This window comes from Schistocerca serialis, chromosome 1 (genome assembly GCF_023864345.2).
Source record: "Schistocerca serialis cubense isolate TAMUIC-IGC-003099 chromosome 1, iqSchSeri2.2, whole genome shotgun sequence".
Lineage (NCBI taxonomy): Eukaryota > Metazoa > Arthropoda > Insecta > Orthoptera > Acrididae > Schistocerca > Schistocerca serialis.
The window spans coordinates 153,190,287-153,218,266 of NC_064638.1; the positions used below are offsets into that span (position 1 = coordinate 153,190,287).

General features: G+C 43.1%; 1 protein-coding gene across 1 annotated transcript in view; it reads right to left on the reverse strand.

Annotated features, from left to right (window-relative positions):
• The window catches only part of LOC126464541 (extracellular matrix organizing protein FRAS1-like), a 471,206-nt gene that overhangs the window by 319,346 nt on the left and 123,880 nt on the right, over positions 1-27,980 (reverse strand). The gene's annotated exons all lie outside the window — the stretch shown is intronic.

Below are 27,980 nucleotides of genomic sequence, written 5' to 3' on the forward strand. Positions count from 1 at the left end.
CAGCAGTAACACTGTTGCGCTTCTCTAAAACATCGGAAGAATGGGACATTTCTCCAGGTCGCCACCATTCTCGCCGACGATGGTCATCTGGGATAGCGCAGAGCACAGACGCCATTCATCATCAATCCACTCCAAACGTAGTCGTTTGTGTTGTGGTGCCAATGGCAGCCACACATGGGGCGATTATTCTTCCTGTTGATAGTCTGCGATCAATGGTGCGAGATGATACAGAATGTTGTAGTGACTACATTACTTGTTCTAGGATGGTAGGCGCAGATGTGAAGAGTTTACGATGTGCTTACTGCACAATACTGCGATCATGTTTTGTGGTGGTCAGACGTGGTCGATTGGAACCGTGACAACGAGTATGGCTGCCGTCAGATTCCCGTGCTGTCCAACATCGGGCTTCTGTCACATCCGAATACCACAGAAATATGAGCATTGATGGATTCGACTAGCCATCCCCGTTCAACCATCCAGATTTAGGTTTTCTGTAACTTCCCTAAATCGCGCCAGGAAAATGCCAGGTTCGTTCCTCTGGAAAGTGTACGGCCGATTTCCTTCCCTATCCATGAATCATTCCGAGTTATGCTCCGTCTGTAATCACAGCGCTGTCGACGCGACGTTAACCTCTAATCATACTTCCTTTTCTTTCGATAAGCTGCCTAAATGGAGACCCACAATGTGGCCCCTTTCAAACTGTCATGTGCTGATAACGCAGTCTCACGCGACTACGCAGCATCTCCTTGTCCTTTTTGCTGAGTGACCACTCAGCGTTTGACGCCGTTCACATCCCTAACACAAATGCACTCTGTGGCCGTTCTAGATACCGCAGAGAACTGCAGCTTTAATTATTTACATACCTGCCAATGGCGTGTACGTGTACAAAGTTACATTGACTTCTGACGGTGTGTATATGTCGTTATTCTCGATTATTCCCCTTCAGGAGAGCGTACATACTTGAGCCAATCACAGCTTCGCTTATTTTTCTTATTTTTTTTTCTTTTTTTCACAAAACGTCTTCATTACTTCACTGTGTTTTTTCTGCTTTTCGTCTTTTTCGTTTAGACTTCTTCAAGTTTCTTGTCTTTGATTTTACTTCTGAACTGTCTTCAGTAAATTTTCACTCGTTGTAGGTCTTTTCTTGTTTCTTTTATCCAGTTGGTCTTCAATTTGCTTGCATTAAACTGTTAAAATTTTTCTTTGTGAGCCTGTTTTCATCCATCTTATGTAGCTCTCCGCACTTTTCCTAAATTTATCTGTGACGTTGATTGTGTTCTTGAGTTCCTTTGTGGGGTGTCTGACACAAGTTCCGTCTTGGAGAACAGCGCAGTAGACTTTTCTAAGAATTTTTCGTTCTTGTTTCACTGTTATGAATTTTTGCCATCCCTCTAATAATTGTGGTTTCTGCCGCACACAACGGTTCTGGTAAAACACCCGTATTGTGGAACCATAGTCTTGCATTACGAGATATTGCTCTTTTGTTGAAGAGATTCCGTGCCAGTCTGTACACCTTTTGCAGTTTGAATACTCTTTATGTTCTGGAGACTGTGTCAATCCTGTGGGTTGGATGGTTTCTTATAAGTACTTGATGTGACTGACCTGCGAGATTTTTCCATTTGCAGACTAATACACTGACGGAAAAGAAATCGCAATACCAAGAAGGAGGTGATAGGCGAGTTTCTACATTTGAAAGACGATACCAATCGCTTAAGAATAGCGCTTGGAGCACCACTATGTAGGTGTATATCAGGTTTGCTTTACACACTCGTTGTAATGGTCATGAGCACAAGTCACCTTTGGACGTGGTGAGTTGATGTTAATCAAGAATGTCTTAAGAGCGACAAAGATGCCGTTATCAACACCACACTGAGTTTGAATGGGGTCGTGTAATATGTCTACGAGAAAGTAGATGGTGCTTCTGCGATATGTCAGAAATGAAGCCACTGTACATGATTGCTGGCAGCGGTGGACATGGAAATGTCCGGTTGAAAGAAGACGGGGCTCCGGATGGCCACTTGGCACTACAGAGAGGGAAGACCATCTTATTCGGTGGACTGTCGTGGCGCATCGTATTGTATGTGCAGCAGCAATCTGAGCAGCAGTTAGCACGTCAGATATACAACGAACTCTTAAAAATCGGTTACTTCAAGGACAGCTCCGAGCCAGGCGCCCTGTAGTGTGTACTCCACTCGCCGCAAACTACCGCCACTCGCGACTACAGTGGTGTCAAACGAGAGCTCATTGGAGTACAGGGTGAAGGTCTGTTATGTTTTCTGATGAAAGTTGGCTCTGCCTCCGTGATTGCAGGGTGTTGGTTAGGAGCCTGTACCAAGCTGTTGTAAGTAGGCTGTTTAGGTTTTTATGTTGGTAACGCCACGTAGCGCTCTGTATGAAAATCACTGATTGTGCTGTCTGCAGTCTGTGGCTGGTTTACATTGTTGGAATTTTTGCTATTGTAGTGTTGGGCAGTTGGATGTGAACAGCGCGTAGCGTTGCGCAGTTGGAGGTGCACCGCCAGCAGTGGTGGATGTGGGGAGACGGATGGAGTAAATTTGTAATACTATATATCATGTACTGATATATATATATATATATATATATATATATATATATATATATATATGATGACTTTTCTAGTTAATTGCAAGTGCAGCTGCGAAATACTTGGTGCAAATCTACATGCATGCCACAACTGTTTACTGTACAACAATGAAAAACTACAACTACAAAAGAGATTCTCTCTACAACTATGCGCTAGCAATTAACAATAGCTACCCTAATTACACAAACTACAAGAAAAAATCAGAAGATTCCAGTGAGGTATCCTGGCAGGGTCAACATATGTAACATCCCCTTAGAAAATATGACGGCTTTTGTATATTATAAAGGTAAATCCATTGTTTGTTCTCTACGAAAATCTTTCATTTGCTAAATATGCCTATCAGTAGTTAGTGCCTTCAGTAGTTAAATTCATTTATTTAGCAGGCAGTATTGGCACTCGCTGTATTGCAGTAGTTCGAGTTTTTTGTGAAGTAAGTGATTCATGAAAGGTATAGGTTATTGTTAGTCAGGGCCATTCTTTTGTATGGATTATTGAAAGTCAGATTCCGTTGCGCTAAAATTATTGTGTCAGTTTAGTGTTGATCAGAATAAGTAAAGTGAGAAATGTCTGAGTACGTTCAGTTCTGATCAGCTGTTTGAAAATCAAATTTTCTAAGGGGATGTTACACTGTCTGCGTGCTATACAAACAGAACCTACACCTGGAGTTACGATCTGGCGCACGATTTCCTATGACAACAGGATAATTCTCGAGGTTACCAACACCCGCCCTGAATGTAAATTTATACGTCAATCTGCTGATGTGAGTTGTTGCGCTGCCATTCATGAACAGCATTGCAGGGGTGTTTTCCAACATGATAACACTTGCACACACACAGCTTTTGTGACCTAAAATCTTCTAAAGAGTGTCGGCATGTTGCCTTGACCTACTCGACACCAGATTTGTCCCACGAATTGACATCCGACACATGTACAGCACAACACATTCATGTTTGCGTGTTTGCATTCAACATTCTGGCGGCTACACCGGTTGTTAACGTACCATCATTTCACGTTTGCAATGGATAATCTTGCACATACATTAACCAGAGATCTTGCAAAGTTAATCACTTAAATATCGTAACGAGAGAACCGTATTCCTGAAATTTCATTCTCTCCATTAATTACTTTTCGTGGATGCGATTTTTTCCATCAGTACATAAATGAGCCAAAACATTATGAACACCCACTTAATAGGATTTTTGTCTATCTTTGGAACGAAATACATCACTTACTTTGTATATAAGAAATCCGACAGTTTGTTGGTAGATTTGTGGAGGTATATGGCAGTAGATGTCTACGCACAGGTCATGTTAATTCACGTAAATAATGGGCCGCCAATTTTTGCGTACGCGGTGATGGCACCGTATAGCGACCAATATGGGTTCCATAGAATTTACATCAGACGAATTTGGTTACCGAGATATCAAGATGAGTTCACTACAATACTAATCAAACCACAATTGACAATTCTGGCTCCGAGACACGGTCAATTATACTGCTGAAAGATGACATCGTCGTCGTGAAAGACATCAAGCTTGAAGAGATGCAGGTGGTTCGCAGCTTCAGCGTGTCTTCGATTACTACCATAGGTCCCATGCAAGCGAAGGAGACTCTCTCCCATAGCATAATACTGCTCCCACCAGCCTGCGTCCGTGGCGTGCTGCACATTTCGAGCCGCCGACACACTGTACATATTTTACATGTACACACGTCAATTTGTTGGTTATTTTTTCTCTGCGTCGAACATAGTTTCCATAAACATGCCACAAACTTTATGAGCTGATGTTTTCTGCACGGTCATAACTGTGCCACTAAGAGGGCTATATCTATCAGTACAAACCAACATGTTTTGCTTCCACGTGTCCACACTGTCCACGTGTCGACACTTGAACATATGACTCGCTCCTCATGAGAAAGTAAGCATTAATGACTTGCCCTTGCAACATGTACCTGGAGATACTAATCAACCTAAAAACATGCTACTCCTAATAGCCATAATTATTAGTCTGCGAATGAAATAAATATTGATATAATGTTGTTTAGTACACTGTCCTCATATATATATATATATATATATATATATATATATATATATATATATATATATATATATATATATTGAAAGGTGGCTACACTGAGTCACAGCGCCAGAGATTGCGCCAAAGATTATTACTCCGCCGCCTCCACTGGGCAGAAGTAGTTCAGAGGATGTCGAGAGCAGTCGTTCTGTTGAGCGAGAGAGTAGACGATCTGAGTGTTGACTGAAATGTTGTACTGTTCGGTTGGTGTAATGTATAGCTGGAAGAAGATGCACTTGTCAGAATATATTTGAGAAAGGAGATGGGCTTTTGATTTATGATGCTGGTGTAATGGAATATTTTCGTCAATAGATAATGAGGTAAAACGGTATTACAGTTCTCTTTAATAACAATCCCTCTTGCTCACAGGTACAGTCAACAAAGCATCTGGCTCGTGTCATTTATTAGACTTGTAATTCTGGTTTCTATGTGCAATTATAGTATTTCTGATTTTTCAATTAGTTCATTGTAAATGGTGTTTAAAATATTTTGTCGTATTGAGAAAGAACCGAGCCAGATACATGAACGTTAAGTCACACTACCACACACAGAACAGTTACACTTGTGCTTTGTTGTTTCGTAGCTTTTATAGTAGCAGGGGACTTAGTTAATCAATTGTGTTAATGGAAATTCCTTGTCATTCTTTATTTTTATTTTATGCCGTCAGATTGCCATGTCGGAGGCTCTCGCCTAATATAGTCGGATCTTGATAATCCATGATAATCCGGCATGCTCGGGGATCTGCCAATGCCCGATTAATAAGAACATTTTTAAACAGCTGTTTTAAAATATGGACATAAGCAAAACATATAGTTCTGACGTACAAAAAGGAATAACTGTCATTTATTTAACACAACTGGATAGATATTACACTACAAGAAATTAAAAGTATGTATTACTTTTGCGTAAAAACAAAACTGAATTAAAAGTCCAATGCAGTACTGCTTTATGACATCAGTTTAAGGCTCAAAGATTTAGAAAATTTCAATGTACATAAATAAGTGTTTTTACGGCAGTTATGAAATAAAATAAGCAACATTAATTTAAAAAATCGAAAACAACCTAATTAATAAAAATTGTTACCAAGCTTTTGGTGCAGTTCAGTTGAATTCACTATTTTCAGGAATAGCACAGATAAGCCTATCTGACGTCGGGTAAGTGGAACATGTCGGACTCGTATCCGTCATTCATACACTCCTGGAAATTGAAATAAGAACACCGTGAATTCATTGTCCCAGGAAGGGGAAACTTTATTGACACATTCCTGGGGTCAGATACATCACATGATCACACTGACAGAACCACAGGCACACAGACACAGGCAACAGAGCATGCACAATGTCGGCACTAGTACAGTGTATATCCACCTTTCGCAGCAATGCAGGCTGCTATTCTCCCATGGAGACGATCGTAGAGATGCTGGATGTAGACGGCTTGCCATGCCATTTCCACCTGGCGCCTCAGTTGGACCAGCGTTCGTGCTGGACGCGCAGACCGCGTGAGACGACGCATCATCCAGTCCCAAACATGCTCAATGGGGGACAGATCCGGAGATCTTGCTGGCCAGGGTAGTTGACTTACACCTTCTAGAGCACGTTGGGTGGCACGGGATACATGCGGACGTGCATTGTCCTGTTGGAACAGCAAGTTCCCATGCCGGTCTAGGAATGGTAGAACGATGGGTTCGATGACGGTTTGGATGTACCGTGCACTATTCAGTGTCCCCTCGACGATCACCAGTGGTGTACGGCCAGTGTAGGAGATCGCTCCCCACACCATGATGTCGGGTGTTGGCCCTGTGTGCCTCGGTCGTATGCAGTCCTGATTGTGGCGCTCACCTGCACGGGGCCAAACACGCATACGACCATCATTGGCACCAAGGCAGAAGCGACTCTCATCGCTGAAGACGACACGTCTCCATTCGTCCCTCCATTCACGCCTGTCGCGACACCACTGGAGGCGGGCTGCACGATGTTGGGGCGTGAGCGGAAGACGGCCTAACGGTGTGCGGGACCGTAGCCCAGCTTCATGGAGACGGTTGCGAATGGTCCTCGACGATACCCCAGGAGCAACAGTGTCCCTAATTTGCTGGGAAGTGGCAGTGCGGTCCCCTACGGCACTGCGTAGGATCCTACGGTCTTGGCGTGCATCCGTGCGTCGCTGCGGTCCGGTCCCAGGTCGACGGGCACGTGCACCTTCCGCCGACCACTGGCGACAACATCGATGTACTGTGGAGACCTCACGCCCCACGTGTTGAGCAATTCGGCGGTACGTCCACCCGGCCTCCCGCATGCCCACTATACGCCCTCGCTCAAAGTCCGTCAACTGCACATACGGTTCACGTCCACGCTGTCGCGGCATGCTACCAGTGTTAAAGACTGCGATGGAGCTCCGTATGCCACGGCAAACTGGCTGACACTGACGGCGGCGGTGCACAAATGCTGCGCAGCTAGCGCCATTCGACGGCCAACACCGCGGTTCCTGGTGTGTCCGCTGTGCCGTGCGTGTGATCATTGCTTGTACAGCCCTCTCGCAGTGTCCGGAGCAAGTATGGCGGGCCTGACACACCGGTGTCAATGTGTTCTTTTTTCCATTTCCAGGAGTGTAGTTTAGCTAACTTATTTCCGGGATTGAGCTCTTTTATGGGAAAACATTAAGTAGTACGCTGTACAGCTTTATAACTTCGGAAGCGTCGTGTGACTGGCTACTTAAAAGAGCGAATTTCTCAAAAGTGTTTAACGCTTCTGAAACCTCAGCCAAAGAGATGGGAGTTGTAAGCGTTTATTCATCGTCATTCTGGTGCCTCCTGTAGGTTGAAAACACTTTGTAATGTCATATCGTCAGTCAGCTCTTCTTCGATAGGTAAATTTCTGTCAATATCGATCCATTAATCGACTTCTTCCACCGAAAACGCACTCGGTTCATTAGTGGATGCAGAATTGATCACTCGTACAATTTCAGAGCTATTAGTTGTCGACTCATCAGCATTTCAATCGTTTTCCATCTCGGCTTCATCGGCCAGGCTTCATAGATCAGTTTAGGCCATAGTTTCTACCAGGAGCTGTGCAATGTAGTACCCGCATTTTTCAAATGTTCAAATGTGTGTGAAATCTTATGGGACTTAACTGCCAAGGTCATCAGTCCCTAAGCTTACACACTACTTAACCTAAATTATCCTAAGGATACACACACCCATGCCCGAGGGAGAACTCGAACCTCCGCCGGGACCAGCCGCCGCATTTTTCACAGAGGTCCAAGCAAATGCAGCCGTGCAATTAACGCCTTTAACGTTAAAACTGTGTTGTAACTCTTTGACGGTGCAATCTGACCGCAGTAGATTTTGCACAAACATTTCTCCCTACCAGCACTTGAAATTTTGTTTGATTGTTTGAATTAGTGACGTAACACTAGCAGGAAGATACGTGCGAAAAATATTACCCGACACAAGCTCAAATTCGGGAGGGTGATCTTGGAAGTTGTCACGGATGAGAATCGCCTTAGAATTTGTAGGTAGTCCTATTTTTTCGAAATTTTCTTTCACGGCTGGAACGAAATGGTGGAAGAACCAGTTTTTGAACAGCTGAGATCTCATCCAGACATTAGTCTGTGCACCGTAATTAAACGAGTTAAAAATATGGCAATTTTTTTGATATGTGCTTGACTATGCAACCTGCCAGATCATCTAGTGCTAGATTTTCGCAGTCTTACTTTACATCGGCAACCCTTCGAACAACTCCATCACACGTGCATCCATCAATGCCCCTGCCTCGCAAGCATGACACATTGCCGTCAAGCTTCTGCGACCATGGTCTTTCCCATAGACATGGATATTGCACTTCGTGCGGCCCAGCATCACGATGCAGACACTGAGATGGGTTGCAGCCTCTGGCATCCTCCCCTGGGCGGGAGAGCGGTGGATACAAAGTCAGAGGGTCTCGTCTAATTGATCGGCAACCCTGCGAGCAACTACATCACACATGCACGCATGCAGCCATCACTGCCCCTGCACGCCTTATCGTCGCATGTACGACACGCCGCCATCAGAGCGGCCACCAGAAGACGAAGCCGGTGCCTGCAGAAGGCGAAGAATGTGTGTGAAATCTTATGGGACTTAACTGCTAAGGTCATCAGTCCCTAAGCTTACACACTACTTATCCTAAATTATCCTAAGGATAAACACACACAACCATGCCCGAGGGAGGACCCGGACCTCCGCCGCGACCAGCCGCACAGTCCATGACTGCAGCGCCTGAGACCGCACGGCTAATTCCGCGCGCCTGCAGAAGGTGCCGCCAACAAGGAAGCTACTCGTGTACATGCGCCACGTGATAGTGGTATAGTTCCAAAGTATTTAGCCGTAGGTACCTATTTAAGCTGTCGCCAGCACGACACAGGTCAGTCAGGCTTCGAGAGCGACAGGTGCAACTCACCCGAATAAACAGCACTGCTCTCATATTCCATCGTTAGGGACAAACGCCACCCTCAGAAGTCACCGTCGTTTCTTTTTCCGTCCCCTCACGTCGGCTGATACCCAGGAACATTAGCTTCTGTTGCAGCACAGCATGTTCATCATTAGTGAGGTTATTCTGAGTTGGACGTTCCTGCATTCGGCCCCAAACTCTAAGTACGAGGCGTGTTCTTTAAGCAAGTACCGTTTTGAAATTAAAAAAAGACGTGCTAAGATATCTCAATAATTTCATTTTTACATGAAAGCCTGTACCTTCATCTACTTTTCTACATATTTTCCGTCAATACTGAGGAACTTGTCATAAAGTTGTACCGGTTTTTGAATACCCTCCTCATAGAAGTCTGATACCTGATTTGTTAATCACTGCATCACCACTGTTTTGACTTCGTCATCATCTTGAAGACGCTGACCGCCCAGGGGTTTCTTCAAGTGCAGGAACACATGGTAGCCACTGGGCGCAAGATCGGGGCTGTACAGAGGATGATTTCGAGTTTCCCATCGAAAAGATGTGATGAGATCTTTGGTGTGATTCGCCACATGCAGACGGGCATTGTCTTGCAGCAAAACGATGCCCTTGCTCAACTTCCATGGACTGTTGCTTTGATTCTGGTGTGACGTAGGCCACTCATGTTTCATCGCCCGTAACAATTTGACTTAAGAAATCATCACCGTCGTTGTGGTACCGTTCAAGGAAAGTCAATGCACTGTCTAAACGTTTGGTTTTGTGCACATCGCCGGCCGGAGTGGCCGAGCGGTTCTAGGCGCTACAGTCTGGAACCGCGCGGCTGCTGCGGTCGCTGGTCGAATCCTGCCTCGGGCATGGATGTGTGTGATGTCCTTAGGTTAGTTAGGTTTAAGTAGTTCTAAGTTATAGGGGACTGATGACCTCAGAAGTTGTCCCATAGTGCTCAGAGCCATTTGAACCTTTTTGGTGCACATCCGTCAACATATTCGGTACGCAACGTGCGCACTCTTTTCGGTAATTCAAGTGCTCGGTCACAATGCCATACAAAACACTACGAGAAACATTAGGAAAGTCATCCCGCAAGGAGCAAATCGTAAAGCGTCTGTTTTCTGTCACCTTCTTAGCCACGTCCTGCACCAAACTTTCATTAACGACCGAAGGACGCCCACTTCGTTGTTCATCATGCACATTTGTGCGGCCATCTTTCAGTGTTCTCACCCACCTTCTTACCATTCCATCACTCATAATGTTTTCTCCGTAAACTGCACAGATCTCACGATGAGTATCGATCGCTTTTAGGCCTTTAGCACTAACAAATCTTATAACAGCCCGTACTTCACAGTCGGCGGGATTCAAGATTATCGATTATCGGAGGCATCTTAAACACTCAGTACACAACGTAAACAAGGAAGAATCAGACTGTAATAGAGTCAGTGCGTAGATTAAAGTACAGGTTTTCATGTAAAAATAAAATTATTGAGATAGCATGTCTTTTTTTTTAATTTCAAAACGATACTTACTTAAAAAAACACGCCTCGTACTATCTGAATGTACTTCATGCAGAACAGTCGTCATCTTCGGACTTACATACCACGAACGTAGCATTCAACCAGTGATCATTGCCGAACGTATCACCCAGCGGGTGCTCCCTCATGGCTTGGCCCCAGGTAGTGTTTAGTTCCGAACGGAGAGTTCCGCCAGTGTTTTCTCTGCGAACTTCGTCTCCGACAAGTGAACTCAGTGCTTAGTGCAAGTCTGACCCCATTGAGACCCGCAGTTTTTTCAGTATCTGAGCCAGTACTTTTGTACCTGTTATGATACTCTTGTTATTTTTTGTTTTTATTTCCCTGCCATCGAAACAAACGTTTTGTTCAAAAAGTTGTTATATCCTTGATGTTGTTTTCATGTGTCGTGGAGTGTGACACCACACTTCCCGTTTAGTCTTCTTTGGAAGACGTATCCATATAAAATAACCTTATTATCATTTAGAGGAAAATGACTTTTCTTAATTTCTTAAGATGTAATAAAATTACCTCTTCTGCTGGAGGGAGCAGATCTGTTTAAAACCTCTGAGGACCTAACTGGCCTTCCCTTCAACAAAATGAACATTAGGAACCGAGTAAATAGCACCTGATGATGTGATACTTCAGGTGATGAAGGCCCATTGCCCATCTACGGAATCAAAGCAGCCAGTATACCGCGGCTACAAAGTCACTATGACTGGTGAGTGCTTAGAAAAAGTAATTAAAAAATAATAACCTGTTAGGTTGAATCAAGACTGTCTAGAGGATTATTATTCCAGAAAGGTTGCGCTCTAGGACACTTGCTAAAAATGCAAACTTTGATAGTCCTATATTTGCTAAGGACACAAGTAAACCGTCTATATCTACTTCCATAGAAGTTATAACAGTAGCAGAAGACTGTGCTCCACGTAACACGTTTTACTTTTCGTAATACACGTCGATTCTGGTCTGATCGGGAACACTGAGACAAAATTGCCTATACTTTATTACTAACAGAGTCATGTTTCACTTTAAAACCTTCTGTGAAACGCGACATGGTCATTAGCGTTATCTTCATTGTCATTAGTTGCTCCTGAGGTCCTCATTTTACTTACTTCTTACTAATATGGCTAAATTTTGAAGAGGTTTGGTACTAACTACCTGGTCAAGTTTCCTCTTTTGCGGAGATAACGAAATAAAGTTGTTAAGATATTTTTTCGCAGATATGTCGTATCTGAGAATTGCTCTCTTTTTAACAGCCAAAGGTAAATAGTAAGCATTTAAAATTCACGAAGCACACATATATAACGAAAAAAAGACAGATTTGGGAAAGTGTTTGTTGACACTTGTTTCTCCTACATTGCCAGGGTCTGTTATACCACTCTGAATTTTGTCCCCCTACAAGATTTTCTCTGTAAAGGAGCAGCGTTCGTTGTCTGTGACGAGACGGATCTAAGACCTTATTTTAAAAAATCCTACGTATAATCATCAATGTTCTGAGCATATCTTTCAATTATGAAAATTTTATCCACTTCTTTTACACCAAGATACCGACGTGCTCTGAGCAGTACATTTTTCGGTACAAGGTGATAAATAATATTATTTTTAAAGGCAGTGTTGTTGCAATGAGCAAATACGCTGCATCTTACTTATTTCACCTGAAATTCATCTTTTACTGGAAAAGTAGCAATGAATATACAAACCACAGCACCACTTGCACACGAAATGAACAGTAGTTGGAGCCTGGATTCAGGGACAGTGCTGGGTTTGCCGAGATTTCTGTCCAGTAATGTCACATCGGGTAGTCATGGCTAACCGAATCTCACGCACGCAGACGTAATACACCCTCTTCGTTCCTAACACGACATTAAGCTTACACCTCTGAAGACGCTTACTGGTTTTTGTCGATAGATATATTTGTGGCTTCACTGTCAGTGATGTCGTTTTATCTATACCCTATGAATGCTATAATTTCCAAAAACGTTTATTTTGTAGCTCAAGTATGTTGCCGCGGAAGGTCGTAGTTTCCATGTCGGTTTGCAGATTGAATTTTGTTTGCATGCTACTCGATTTGTTCTTGAAATGGCATTTTAAGGTATTTCGTCAATGTTTCCTTGGGTACAGTACTAGACCCATCAAATACACGAGAAATGCAACATTTGTGAACGCTACCGCGCAACTCGTATGCGGAACTGGAAACAATGTGAGCTTTGCGTATGACGCCGGTTCAAATCCCTGTCAGGCCATCCAAATTTAGGTTTAGTATGACTTCCTTAAATCTGTTAACGTAAATTTCGGTATGATCCCTCTGAAGAAGAATCAATTCCGCCATCCTTTCCCTGTCGGAGCTTGCATCTACATCTACATCTACATCCACATCCATACTCTGCGAGCCACCTGACGGTGTGGGGCGGAGGGTACCTTGAGTACCTCTATCGGTTCTTCCTTCTATTCCAGTCTCGTATTGTTCGTGGAAAGAAGGATTGTCGGTATGCCTCTGTGTGGGCTCTAATCTCTCTGATTTTATCCTCATGGTCTCTTCGCGAGATATACGTAGGAGGGAGCAATATACTGCTTGACTCCTCGGTGAAGGTATGTTCTCGAAACTTCAACAAAAGCCCGTACCGAGCCACTGAGCGTCTCTCCTGCAGATCTTCTCTCTCTCTTCTATCAACCCTATCTGGTACGGAGCAGTATTCAAGCAGTGGGCGAACAAGCGCACTGTAACCTACTTCCTTTGTTTTCGGATTGCATTTCTTTAGAATTCTTCCAATGAATCTCAGTCTGGCATCTGCTTTACCGACAATCAACTTTATATGATCATTCCATTTTAAATCACTCCTAATGCCTACTCCCAGAGAATTTATGGAATTAACTGCTTCCAGTTGCTGACCTGCTATATTGTAGCTAAATGATAAGGGATCTTTCTTTCTATGTATTCGTAGCACATTACACTTGTCTACATTGAGATTCAATTGCCATTCCCTGCACCATGCGTCAATTCGCTGCAGATCCTCCCGCATTTCAGTACAATTTTCCATTGTTACAACCTCTCGATACACCACAGCATCATCTGCAAAAAGCCTCAGTGAACTTGCGATGTCATCCACAAGGTCATTTATGTATATTGTGAATAGCAACGGTCATGCGACACTCCCCTGCGGCACACCTGAAATCACTCTTACTTCGGAAGACTTCTCTCCATTGAGAATGACATGCTGCGTTCTGTTATCTAGGAACTCTTCAATCCAATCACACAATTGGTCTGACAGTCCATATGCTCTTACTTTGTTCATTAAACGACTGTGGGGAACTGTATCGAACGCCTTGCATCTACCTGGGAACCCGTGTCTATGGCCCTCTGAGCCTCGTGGACGAATAGCGCGAGCTGGGTTTCACACGATCGTCTTTTTCGAAACTCATGCTGATTCCTACAGAGTAGATCTCTAGTCACCCGTCTCTAATAACCTTGACGTTGACGAGATGAGAGAGATCTTCCCTCCTTCCTAAAATTGTAAGTGTAAGAGTAAAAACGACAGATAATCATCCCCTGTTCGGACCCAGTTTATGTCTCCTTTTCAGTTGACACCCATTTTCTTACATCCATCACAAAACCTATCGTTTTACGGGAAGAGTCCAGTATTGTGGTAGTAGGACTGCTGCGTGACGCAAATCATAAATGGTGAAAAAAGAGTTTACAAGGTTCAAATATCCTGTGTACGAATACCACAAGCACAAGCTGTGGATGTAGGCGATCCGTTTTTGTACCACAGCTCCATCGAGGTCGCGATGCGATGTTTCGGTCTGCGCTTCAGTTCGCTGGTCCGATTATCTTGACAGCGCTAACGAGATCAGTCTTGTGAAGGCAGACAGCCAAGTGGGCCGCCCTCCGATTAAAGGTGCCGCTCAGGGGAGGACGGGAAGATTGATCCAGACGGAACGTCGTGGGGAGCCGCTGGCCGCGTCGTTATTACTTGTACCTCGCAGCCAGAAACCCGAGTCACTCGCCGCCGTTCACACAGGGCGGGTAATTGGACGCAGAGCGTGACCCCGGCAGAGTGGCCGCGTCACGGCGCGGCCTCTGCCCGAGACAAATGAATGGCGACAGGAGGCCGTATTTCGGCTGTGACAATCGTCCCTGTGTGTCCGACATTCCTGACGAAAGAAAAGAACAGAAAATATCGCCATCGGTCTATTACCTACACACAGTTCTACTTACTGGCTCTGAGTAACTTCATATAGTAATTCATTTCTCCTTCACACATTACAACCCTGTATCGATCTTAGCTGCTTCAACAATTTTCCTTTATTCTGTTTTCTGCAATACGGTGTCCGCCTCCGTAGCACAGCGGCAGCGTTACCCCCCACCACGCAGGGGGCCCGTGTTGTGAGTGCTTTATTATCATTTTCATTATCATTGACTCGCAAGTCGCCGATGTGGTCGCCGATGTGGCGTCAACTAAAGAGGAATTGCAATACGGCGGCCCAACTCCCCCGAATGGGGCCTCCCGGCCATCAATGCCATACGCTCATTTCATTTTCATTTGTAACACGGTTCTTCGGCTTCCTCCAATTTTGAGATTTTGTATATACTCTCCCACATCAACTATGGACCAGTTTCGTGATTCTTACTCTATGTCTGCTTTCTGCTGACTTTCAATTACAAATCTGTTTTTCGATCTTCCGACATTCACCCGAAGGACATGTGCAAGCACAGCTGTTCTCCTACTAACCACCGCGGCGAAGTCCTCGGTTTCGCATCATTCGCATTCCTAAGATGTATACTAGGGTTATGACTTTTTAACTTTTTTGAAAATATTAACTTTCCTGAAGTTGCATTTGATGAACTTTTGCCTATATGTTACTTTTTTGTATTGTTTTGATCCAGTCAAGTAAAAACTTCCCGCGCCCAATATAATTTCATTTATATGGTATGGGAAAATAATACATTACATTTGTTTGGAACAGTGCTTCCTCAATTACCATTTCTAATAGCGTTTATTTTATCTTCAGGTTTAAACATGTCGTTTAAAATTAAACTACCCATATCAGCAGTGGATTCGGGTGGAAAGGTATGGACGAGAAATCTGACAACTACAAAGCGCCGTCCCAAGATACTAGAAAAGAAAAAAGGACATGAATGAGATTCCGCGCAAAATGTCTTTGAACAGAGACATCGTTAGTACCTTTTTGGTATTGTACGATGTACTCAAAGCGCGAGCTGACACTATAAAGAAGATAGCACAAGAATTACTGAAGCTCTGGGAAAAGGGTGAGCTTCCCCTTTCTTTACAGACAGGAAATTTACGCAAAAATTGAAAAACTTATTAAAGTGTTGGAAAATTACAGGAAGTGGAGGAATAAAGTGTTTGAAAAATATCTTACTTATATTTTCGATGTTACAAAACCGAGTGGAAATTGAATTTGCAGTGAAGACGAAGAACTGCAGAAAACAGGTTGAAACAGGATGCCGAGTGGCGTACAGTACTGTGAAAGTGGCTACTATGACAACTATCAAAACGTCGAAGAAACTTACCAGATCAGTCAGCAAGCAAAGTGCAGGGGTTCAGTAATATCAATAATAGCAGTACTGTAGGAGACAAGGGTAGCGGCAGCAACATTGATAGTGATATTGCGGAAAACTGTCCTGCTATGAAACTTAAGCATCAACCTACAAAGCCTACAGCCAGGTTGTGACAAAAGGGTCCATGTCAACAAGAAAAGCACCAAAACCTGGCTGAAGACAGAGTAGATGTGCCTAGACTATCACCATCGGGGATTTGGCGTCGATTGATCCAGAATGCAGAAGAAGTCAAGAACTGGCTCAAAGAACTTATTGGTGAAGAGGAATTGTGCTTGAATTTAGGTGGAAAGAGAATTAATAATAGAGAATATCAACTCGTTTGTCTGAGGAATTCTACAAGAACTCTACACCTCGTAATTTGGCTTGTGAAAGCGGATACGTTGAAGATATCAGTACCGAATTGCAGGCCCTCTCGGATGAATACAATACATGGAGGAGTGTCAAAATGATTATTTCTGACACAAAAACAGTCAATAAAGTGGTGTAATTGTTAGACTCCATAGTCAGTTCAGGCAAAAAGGTCTAGAAGAGCCTCGGTCTACAGAGTGTCAACATCATATTCTCGAGCGGGTTTTACACACTTGAAGGGTTCTTCATTCTCGACAAAATAACAATCACCCAGCATCAACCACCATATCACTGAAGATGTTTGGCAGTATATGAAGACTTGCAAAGAAGGTATTCTGGCTCAGAAGAGACACCGGCACTTGAAAACCCAGGATGGAGAGACGACTTCAGGTTTCGTTTTTAAACTCTGTGAAGGATATAATTGCTATCAGGAGGAGAAAAAATGACCTCTAATCAAATGCAGAAGCTATCTTCCCTTCGTACTGCCAGATGGAATTCACGGGCAATCTTTGCATCACTTACTTATTTTCTTCTTAAGAAATGGAGACATCAGGTCAAAGCTACTTGTGACTTTATTGCAGCTCTATGGGCAAAGGCATGGTTTTGAAATCGGCGCAATCTAGTGGAAACATGCGTGCAATGAACTGCATGATGCTATGTCCAGACTGAAGTGCCATAAGGCTTTAAAATCCACTCACAGGAAAAACTAATGATTCGTGTTTGATGTGCTCACTCAAATATGGCGGTCGAGCGAGCCGTAAATATGATGTAATAGCTTCACAGCACTTGTAAAACTGGCAGATATCTTAACAGCAAGTTGATAAACAGTAATAAACAAATTTTAAACCTTCTTATAACTTATTGCATGTTATATTGCTTTTGCAAATGAAGGCTGTGTCAATTTGTTTTAGATAATTCCTTTTAATTTAACGTATTGTTGCTGCGGGAGTATTTTTACAATTTAATAAAAATCGACATTTTTGAGAGTTTGAGGCAAAAGTTCATCGTTTGCACCCGCAGGCTTTTAAATTTGGAGATGGTTATAATCCTAATGTATAAGCGTTACGGATAAAGTGGGTGAACAGTCGCCGACGCATTGAAGATGGGCATCGCTAATGTGATGACGCCGACTGGGAAGGCAGAAGAGCTGATATGCTTCGTGAAGACGGAGAATGGAGGAAGTCTGGGGCTTGGTGAAGTCAGGTGGAAGAGAAAAGAAAGGAGGAAAATGAGGAAAGCATACATACTTCGTGGAGTGGCGGACAAGAGACCAAAATCAAAGTGGATATAACAGAAAAACCAACTCTAGGAGAATACATGGAAGCAGTAGAATACACAAGTGACAGCATAATGATGATTCGGCTGAGAACAAGTAACAAAGTGAAGCACTTCATCCAAGTAAACGCACCACAGACAGGAAATCAAGAATACCAAATAGTAACTGATTGAAATAGTCTTTTTTAAACTAATAAACGTCGTTGGACGGTGGCTATCTGAAGTGTCTGACAGAATGAAGTGTTTTATCGAAATGTAACGAGGGAAATGTTTTTTCGTCGTCTTCGTTTCCGCTTTACCCAGCAACAGGCTATGTTTTGGCGTTTATAATACTTCTCCGCTTCAGTCCGTCTTCGACCATTGTTCTTCTATAACTCTTTTGTTCCAGTCATATTCCTCCTCCTTAAACTCGTCTTTATTGAGTCCATCCATCGTATTCTAGGTCTCTCAAAATTGCCCTCCATCATTCGTTCTGGTATTCTTCTGCTTTCTATTCTCTTTACAAATCCAAACCATTTTAACCTGTTGTTCTCAATTCTCTCATTCTACGCCAATTCCTTTCCTATAATCTTCATTTCTCTCTGTCTCTCCTCTTTTTTTCGAATATACTTCTTAGGAATTTCATTTCACTGGCTTGTATTCTTGTCTTCTCTCTTCTTGTCATTGTCCAGATCTCAGATGCATATGTCAGCATGGGTGTAAAGTACGTCTTGTACAGCGCTTCGTTATACTTTATTGGCACCTCCCTTCTTCACACTAAACCCTTCACACGTTAGTAAAATACATTGCTCTGTTGTGCCCTTTTGCTAACTTCTGCATTCTTCATTTTCCATTATCACATTTCTAGATATTAAGTTATTCACAAATTCAATATTCTGTCCTTTAATATTAATTTGTTCCTTGCCTTCTCTGTCTCCTCATCTTACCTCCAGTGTCTTGCTTCTCTGCACACTTAATTTCATTCCACGTTCCTCGATTTTTTTTAAATTTAAAATTTCTGTTTTTCTTGTATCTTCTTGCTGTTTGTCCCCCGTACCAAAATATCATCGGCAAATAGTAACAACTTCATCTCCCTTCGTATATGAGCTTCTTTTGTCTCTTTCACAATTTCATTCATCACCATTATAAATAATTATGATTACATCATACTTCTTTGTCTCAACCCCGTAACATTCCGAACCAATCAGTTCTTCCAACTTGGGTCTGGACCCAGCTGAAGCTTTCGTCATACATTGCTTGAAGGAGTTGTTTGTTTTCCAGCTGCCTTTCTCTCCAATGTATCCCATAACTTTTCTCTGGGGACACTGTTGTAAGACTTTATTAAGTCAAGAGATGTCGTCACCAGATCTTTCCCATACTCCCTATGCCTTTCCATCAACTATCTACTACTAAAAATTGAGTACACTGTTGCCTTTCCTGTTTTTATTCCTCTCAGTGCTAGTTTTACTTTTAACTTTGTAATGTCTTTCTCTTCCTCCAGGCCCATGTCCCCGTCCTACCTGTCTATTCCCTTTTCATTACTGTTATTCAAGTATTGTAGTTTTTCAAAGTACCCTTTCCATCTTTTCTTATCTTCTCTGGTTGCGTTATTAGCTCTCCATTTTCCCCCTTTCACCAGCTGTATGTAAGTGCTTTTCTTCATTTTACTCTTTGTAATTCCATACAGCATCCTTTTACCCCCACTAACATCCTTTTCCAACTCGTGTGTGAATTCCTCCCAATTTTTTCTCTTTTCTTTCGCTAACACTTTCTCACACTTCTTTCACGTTTCCTGGTATTTCCTTTTCCATGCTTTCTTCTTTTCTTTTATTGCTTTCTTCACGTTCTCGTTCCACCGTGTGTCTCCTTATCCTTTGTTCTTCCAGACATTCTGTCACAGGTGTTCTCTGTAGAGCTTCCAAATGCCTCATTGAACTTACCAAATTCCTCTTCCACTCTTCCACGTTGGGTGCTTGGGATTTTAAGCTTAAGTAACTTACTGCATTTTTCTTATACCTTCCAATCTTTCAGTTTCCACACTCTAATTTCCTTCTCCCTTTCTGTCTTTATTCCTTCCATTTTGCCCATCCTCATCTTTGCCACCACTGGTCGATGGTCTCTGTCAAATGCTTTACCTGGGAGCGCAGTTACATCCATCAACTGCCTATGATTTTGTTTTTCCAGCAGAAAGTAGTCAATGACTGTCTTTGTCCTTCTCTCACCCCCCACCCATATCTTGTTATCTTTTGGCTATTTTTCTTCCTGAACCACGTGGTGCCTACAATCAAAAAATTTCTTTCGCATAACTCAATAAATTTCTCTCCTTCATTTTTTTCCATATCCTTATGGACCAACTATATGTTTCTTCTCTAATCTTTCGTTTCCAGCCTGTGCGTTTAATTCATCCATTACTATCGCTTCCACATCAGTAATTTCATTCTCTAATTTCTCTAGGAATTCCTCAATATTTCCTGCCTGTGGTGCACATACTTGTGCGTATACTTGGATGAGTTCTTCACTCCGTTGTTCTCAGCCGAATCATCATTATGCTGTCACTTGTGTATTCTACTGCTTCCATGTATTCTCCTAGAGTTGGTTTTTCTGTTATATCCACTTTGATTTTGGTCTCTTGTCCGCCACTCCACGAAGTATGTATGCTTTCCTCATTTTCCTCCTTTCTTTTCTCTTCCACCTGACTTCACCAAGCCCCAAACTTCCTCCATTCTCCGTCTTCATGAAGCATATCAGCTCTTCTGCCTTCCCAGTCGGCGTCATCACATTAGCGATGCTCACCTTCAATGCGTCGGTGACTGTTCACCCACTTCTACAAGTTACCCGAGCATGCCAAGAACTGCGCATCGTCTGCAAGGTACGCCATAACCTTTTCCGGAGCTGGTTTTGAAGTACCATTCCATATAAAGGCTACTGTTACGATGAGGTCGCCACTTCCAAAGGTATTTTGTAGCCACTTCCAGCGTAGGTTTAGGCTGCTTCTAACGATGCATTTTGTAGGCGCTTCTCTAGAGAACAGACGCTGCAGGTAATATGACATGAAGACAGTTCCTCCGCTTTTTCCACCGTTGATGCTTTTGTATTCACTGCCACTTTCAAAGCCGTTGACTGTCTTTACCTCTTACCTTGACAAGCGCCACTTGCAGGGAATTACTATCCGGAGGCAAATGGACGCAGGATTTTTAAAGAGGGGTAACACCTTGCTCCCCTTCTTTCTCACCACTTGCAAGAAGAGACCCGGAAGTCGGACCGGTACTGGTGGAGGAAAATGTTATTGTAAACCAGAAATGGGTAGGTACGGAGTTTATCACAGCATGTAATCGTAAAGAGTGCGTGCGTGTGTGTGTGTGTGTGTGTGTGTGTGTGTGTGTGTGTGTGTGCGTGTGCGAGAGAGAGAGAGAGAGAGAGAAAGTGGAATGGTGGAGTGAGAAACGCGTGCCGAGAGTATTTCTGATTCGCTGTCTAAACACTAACTGCAGCAGTGTTACGCAATGTCCACACTAGTGGTAATAGCTGTCATCCTCTGCATTTTATGTTATTGGATCTTGCAAGCCTGCTACACGTGCCAGCTACCTCGAGATCTGTCGAGAACAAACTGGCGATAATGGGAACGGAATCTCCAAAGAGGATCACCTTCAGCAGCCAGTCTGCAGCCACGCCCAACCCACCACCGACTGTATCCACGAGGGTGCATAGACGACGCGGTAGCCATCCGCGCTGTCTTGGGCCTACGATGTTGACTTTCGTTTAAAGTGCCGAAACTGTCGCGAAGTTGCTCCATGTTACGTTATGAACGTATTCGCGGGAGCAGATCCATGGCCTCATGTCAGCCGTTAGAGCTGTCTCTAACTTCTAACCGTTTTGTTACTTGTGAGCTTGTTAGTATCTTGAATTTTCATAGCGCCTAGAGAGTGCTGCAGAATTGCTACGTAATGAGCAATTATATTGAAACTCGAATTATTTTGTGTACTCAGTGAAGCAATGCAGATGTAATGAACTCGTTTCGAGCTAGTGATTTACGCAGGTATATCTATGCACTGTGTGGCGAGCTATGAGCGACGTAGGTTTCAAACTAGACACACTTTTGCAAATGTAGCATCTGTGTACTACACTCCACACCACATCGGAGTCTGAGTAAAACCAAATCATTTGTGCCGCTACTTGAAGAAAAGTTACTCTGTTTCCTAACATTGTCTTAAGCTGTCGGCACACGGACCGTGCATCCGAACGTTGAGCGTTGAGCGTGCCGAGTTTCTGACGTCATAGCGTGGAATAGCGCGTTCGGGAGTCTTTCCGAACGTGCAGAGCAATATCTGGCACGTCAGATATTCTGAGCGTGCGTCTCAGCGTTGACCAATGAGATAGCACAACGCCACCTATGTCACAAGCACGCTGTCTCCCTTCAGTACAGAGTTGTGAGACGCCATATTGGCATTAATTTCAAGCCCATATGTATATATGCTGCTTCTGAGCACCAGCAAATTGAGAATCACTGGAAATCCCGTTGTTAACTGTGTGATTCGTTCCAATAAAATAATGAGAAACATCATATTTGTGGCAAAAGAATTATTGTAACTTGCGTATTATGAGAGTAGGCTATTTGAGGGCAGCGACACACTGAAGGTCCACCCAAAACGCATTGTTCTTGGTACAATTTCTTATAATTAAATCTCAAGTAGTAACATATCTACCATTAAGGTTTTCAGCAAGAGGTAACATAATATAATTAGAGGCGAGGAGTGTGATGTTGATTTAGCGTAATGAGTAGCCTCACTGTCCAATATTGAGTTGTTTGTTGCAGGCAGTGGTTCGTGTCTTGAAACTTCCAATTTTTTTCCTAACGTTCGCGTTTTTATTAGGTCCTGATACTTTATTATTAGTTTAATATAAGTATATAATTTATCTGATGTTATGTAAATATAAGTTCCCCTTACTTTTGAGGGGTGACTTTGTTAGATTGGCTTAATCTACAGGACAGCTTGTGCTACTTGCATAAAGATATTTTGCTCCTTTTTCTATTACGCTTCGTAATTCACATGTTGCAAAGATTCTGCTGGGTAGGAACTGTGATCAAGTAAGTCTAACCTTGGGGTTTTTCTAAAATGTGGGAATGATGAAATAACGTTTATCTTATGCGGAGAAGTATTCCAAATTTGTAACACACTGTTTGTAATGGAACTTTTATAAGCCTGTGTCCCTATTGATTGGACATGGTACTTTCCTTTTCGTGGAAGATGGAGGAAATGTGCGTTTTAATACAGCCTACGTGGGAATTTTACGCGCGTCCGTTGAGTAAACAGTGTGATTTACGAACTAGAAACATCCGTCAACTGCCGCTGGAGTGCGTTGCGATCACGTATACCACGTTGGGGCCCACGTACCGTATGCACAAGTCGCATCGTTCCTGAGCGTTCAGCAGCACGTTGAACTTGGCACGCTCAACGTTAACGTCCGACAGCAAGGTCCGTGTGCCGACGGCTTTACGGCACAACTCAACTCGCAGTTGTGTGAAGTCAGCTACGAGGTAGGATGTATACCACGCAAAGTTTGCGTTTCCCATCTCTCTTTTACCTGTCCATCAGCACGAAGAACCTCAACATAAGTGTTTACAACTGTAGAGAGCAACGTAAAAATAAAAGCTGGCCACATTTCTCTTATTTACTTGATTAGTGGCAATGAACGTATACTATGGCTTTGAGGCCACATTTTCTTACATGACAGTCTTTAAAGTATATATAGGCCTATTCCGACTTTTTGTTTCGTACATATCTGTGTATGTTTTTATATACGGAATAATGGGTAAACGTGCTAATATTTCTATTAGTGACTGAGGACGGTATACTGAACAACATTACATCAACGTTTGCTTCATTTGCAGACAACAATTATAGCTGTTAGGAGTAGTATGTTTTTATGTTGATTCGTATCTCCAAGTACATGTTGCAAGAGCAAGCCATTAATGCTTATTTTCCCCACGGCAGCAGGTCAAGTGTTCATGTGGGGACACATGGACAGAACAGGTTAGTCTGCATTGACAGGCGTAGTCTGCTTTGTCATCAGGGCCTGGAATCTCACTGACTGGAGCAGAACGATCTTGAGTGAGGAGCCCCTCTTCGAAATGAGCTGCGATGACTAGCGAAGATTTATCTGAGACATTCCGGACAGCGATGGGATACCAACCTGGCTGTCGCTCGTGGTAGGCCATGACAACTAGCAGTGATGCTTTGGGATGGCATTTCATTTCAAAGCGGGAACCCTTCGGTTATTCACGGCACCCTTAGAAGAAAGCGATACGTCGACGATATTCTACACTCTGTTGTATTGCCCTTCATGGCAAACCATCCTGGGCTGTCATTTCAGCAAGATAATGTCCGCCCGCGCGCGGAGAGATTTTCTGCCGCTTGTTTTCGTACTTGACGTACCCTACCTTGGCCGGCAGTGTCGCCAGATCTCTCCCCAATTGAGAACGTTTGGACCATTACGGGCGGGGACCTGCAACCAGCTCTGGATTCTGACGATCTAACACGCTAATTGGACAGAATCTGGCACGATATTTTTCAAGAGGACATCTAACAACGCTTACAATCAGTGCCAAGCCGAGTAACTGCCTGCATAAGGAGCAGAGGTGAACCAAGGCGCTATTAACTTGCTCTATTTCTGAAGCTATTTCTCTTATAATCATCAATTTTTGTGAAATTTTGATCATTTCTTTGCCTGCACTTGTACATCAACCGATTTATGTCCCATTCGGATAATGCCTTCGTGGTACGTTGGTTTTTTTAAATTTTATGTAGAGTTTATTTTAAGAGGGAACTTTAAAAAAATAAGTTATACATTATTATGGCAGCCCAAGAAACTTTTACTGAATGTTCAGCTACAATTGAAAGCGACACAGATACATGAAATTATACTTCAGCTCCCACCAAGTCTCTGTCAACAACGGTCGCAATGTTCTATCAATCTCTCGGTTTCTCGAAGACAGAAATTCGCACCTTGGTCACGGGGCCATTCGAGGACAGCTGCGTGGACGTCCTTTCAGCTTGCGTGGTGCAAGATCCTGACTTCCCGATCAGTATGACCTTCGTTCTGAGGCCTTGGTCAAATTGTTTGCATCATTCCACTATGGCTGAACGTACCACAGCACTGGGTCCGGATCTCCGGGAGGGGAATGCCAAGGAGGAGGTTACCATGAGAAAAAGATTGAATAATCAACGAAAGGATAACGTTCTACGAGTTGGGGCGTGGAATGTCAGAAGCTTGAACGTGGTAGGGAAACTAGAAAATCTGAAAAGGGAAATGCAAAGGCTCAATCTAGATATAGTAGGGGTCAGTGAAGTGAAGTGGAAGGAGGACAAGGATTTCTGGTCAGATGAGTATCGGGTAATATCAACAGCAGCAGAAAATGGTATAACAGGTGTAGGATTCGTTATGAATAGGAAGGTAGGGCAGAGGGTGTGTTACCGTGAACAGTTCAGTGACCGGGTTGTTCTAATCAGAATCGACAGCAGACCAACACCGACAACGATAGTTCAGGTATACATGCCGACGTCGCAAGCTGAAGATGAACAGATAGAGAAAGTGTATGAGGATATTGAAAGGGTAATGCAGTATGTAAAGGGGGACGAAAATCTAATAGTCATGGGTGACTGGAATGCAGTTGTAGGGGAAGGAGTAGAAGAAAAGGTTACAGGAGAATATGGGCTTGGGACGAGGAATGAAAGAAGAGAAAGACTAATTGAGTTCTGTAACAAGTTTCAGCTAGTAATAGTGAATACCCTGTTCAAGAATCACAATAGGAGGAGGTATACTTGGAAAAGGCCGGGAGATACGGAAGATTTCAATTAGATTACATCATGGTCAGACAGAGATTCCGAAATCAGATACTGGATTGTAAGGCGTACCCAGGAGCAGATATAGACTCAGATCACAATATAGTAGTGATGAAGAGTAGGCTGAAGTTCAAGACACTAGTCAGGAAGAATCAATACGCAAAAAAGTGGGATACGGAAGTAATAAGGAATGACGAGATACGTTTGAAGTTCTCTAACGCTATAGATACAGCAATAAGGAATAGCGCAGTAGGCAGTACAGTTGAAGAGGAATGGACATCTCTAAAAAGGGCCATCACAGAAGTTGGGAAGGAAAACATAGGTACAAGGAAGGTAGCTGTGAAGAAACCATGGGTAACAGAAGAAATACTTCAGTTGATTGATGAAAGGAGGAAGTGCAAACATGTTCCGGGAAAATCAGGAATACAGAAACACAAGTCGCTGAGGAATGAAATAAATAGGAAGTGCAGGGAAGCTAAGACGAAATGGCTGCAGGAAAAATGTGAAGACATCGAAAAAGATATGATTGTCGGAAGGACAGAGCATACAGGAAAGTCAAAACAACCTTTGGTGACATTAAAAGCAACGGTGGTAACATTAAGAGTGTAACAGGAAATCCACTGTTAAATGCAGAGGAGAGAGCAGATAGGTGGAAAGAATACATTGAAAGCCTCTATGAGGGTGAAGATTTGTCTGATGTGATAGAAGAAGAAACAGGAGTCGAGTTAGAAGAGATAGGGGATCCAGTATTAGAACCGGAATTTAAAAGAGCTTTGGAGGACTTACGGTCAAATAAGGCACAAGGGATAGATATCATTCCATCAGAATTTCTAAAATCATTGGGGGAAGTGGCAACAAAACGACTATTCACGTTGGTGTGTAGAATATATGAGTCTGGCGATATGCCATCTGACTTTCGGAAAAGCATCATTCACACAGTGCCGAAGACGGCAAAAGCTGACAAGTACGAGAATTATCGCACAATCAGCTTAACAGCTCATGCATCGAAGCTGCTTACAAGAATAATATACAGAAGAATGGAAAAGAAAATTGAGAATGCGCTAGGTGACGATCAGTTTGGCTTTAGGAAAAGTAAAGGGACGAGAAAGGCAATTCTGACGTTACGGCTAAAGAAAAATCAAGACACTTTCATAGGATTTGTCGACCTGGAAAAAGCGTTCGACAATATAAAATGGTGCAAGCTGTTCGAGATTCTGATAAAAGTAGGGGTAAGCTATAGGGAGAGACGGGTCATATACAATATGTACAACAACCAAGAGTGGACGATCAAGAACGAAGTGCTCGTATTAAGAAGGGGGTAAGACAAGGCTGTAGCCTTTCGCCCCTACTCTTCAATCTGTACATCGAGGAAGCAATGATGGAAATAAAAGAAACGTTCAGGCGTGGAATTAAAATACAAGGTGAAAGGATATCAATGATACGATTCGCTGATGACATTGCTATCCTGAGTGAAAGTGAAGAAGAATTAAATGATCTGCTGAACGGAATGAACAGTCTAATGAGTACACTGTATGGTTTGAGAGTAAATCGGAGAAAGACGAAGGTAATGAGAAGTAGTAGAAATGAGAACAGCGAGAAACTTAACATCAGGATTGATGGTCACGAAGTCAATGAAGTTAAGGAATTCTGCTACCTAGGCAGTAAAATAACCAATGACGGACGGAGCAAGGAGGACATCAAAAGCAGACTCGCTATGGCAAAAAAGGCATTTCTGGCCAAGAGAAGTCTACTAATATCAAATACCGGCCTTAATTTGAGGAAGAAATTTCTAAGGATGTACGTCTGGAGTACAGCATTGTATGGTAGTGAAACGTGGACTGTGGGAAAACAGGAACAGAAGAGAATCGAAGCATTTGAGATGTGGTGCTATAGACGAATGTTGAAAATTAGGTGGACTGATAAGGTAAGGAATGAGGAGGTTCTACGTAGAATCGGAGAGGAAAGGAACATGTGGAAAACACTGATAAGGAGAAGGGACAGGATGATAGGACATCTGCTAAGACATGAGGGAATGACTTCCATGGTACTAGAGGGAGCTGTAGAGGGCAAAAACTGTAGAGGAAGACAGAGATGGGAATACGTCAAGCAAATAATTGAGAACGTAGGTTGCAAGTGCTACTCTGAGACGAAGAGGTTAGCACAGGAAAGGAATTCGTGGCGGGCCGCATCAAACCAGTCAGTAGACTGATGACCAAAAAAAAAAAAAAAAAAAAAAGTTCTAAGATCTAGGGGACTGAAGACCTCAGATGTTAAGTCCCATACCGCTCAGAGCCATTTGAAATTTTTTTAAGCTCAACAGGGAAGCCTGCGGCGA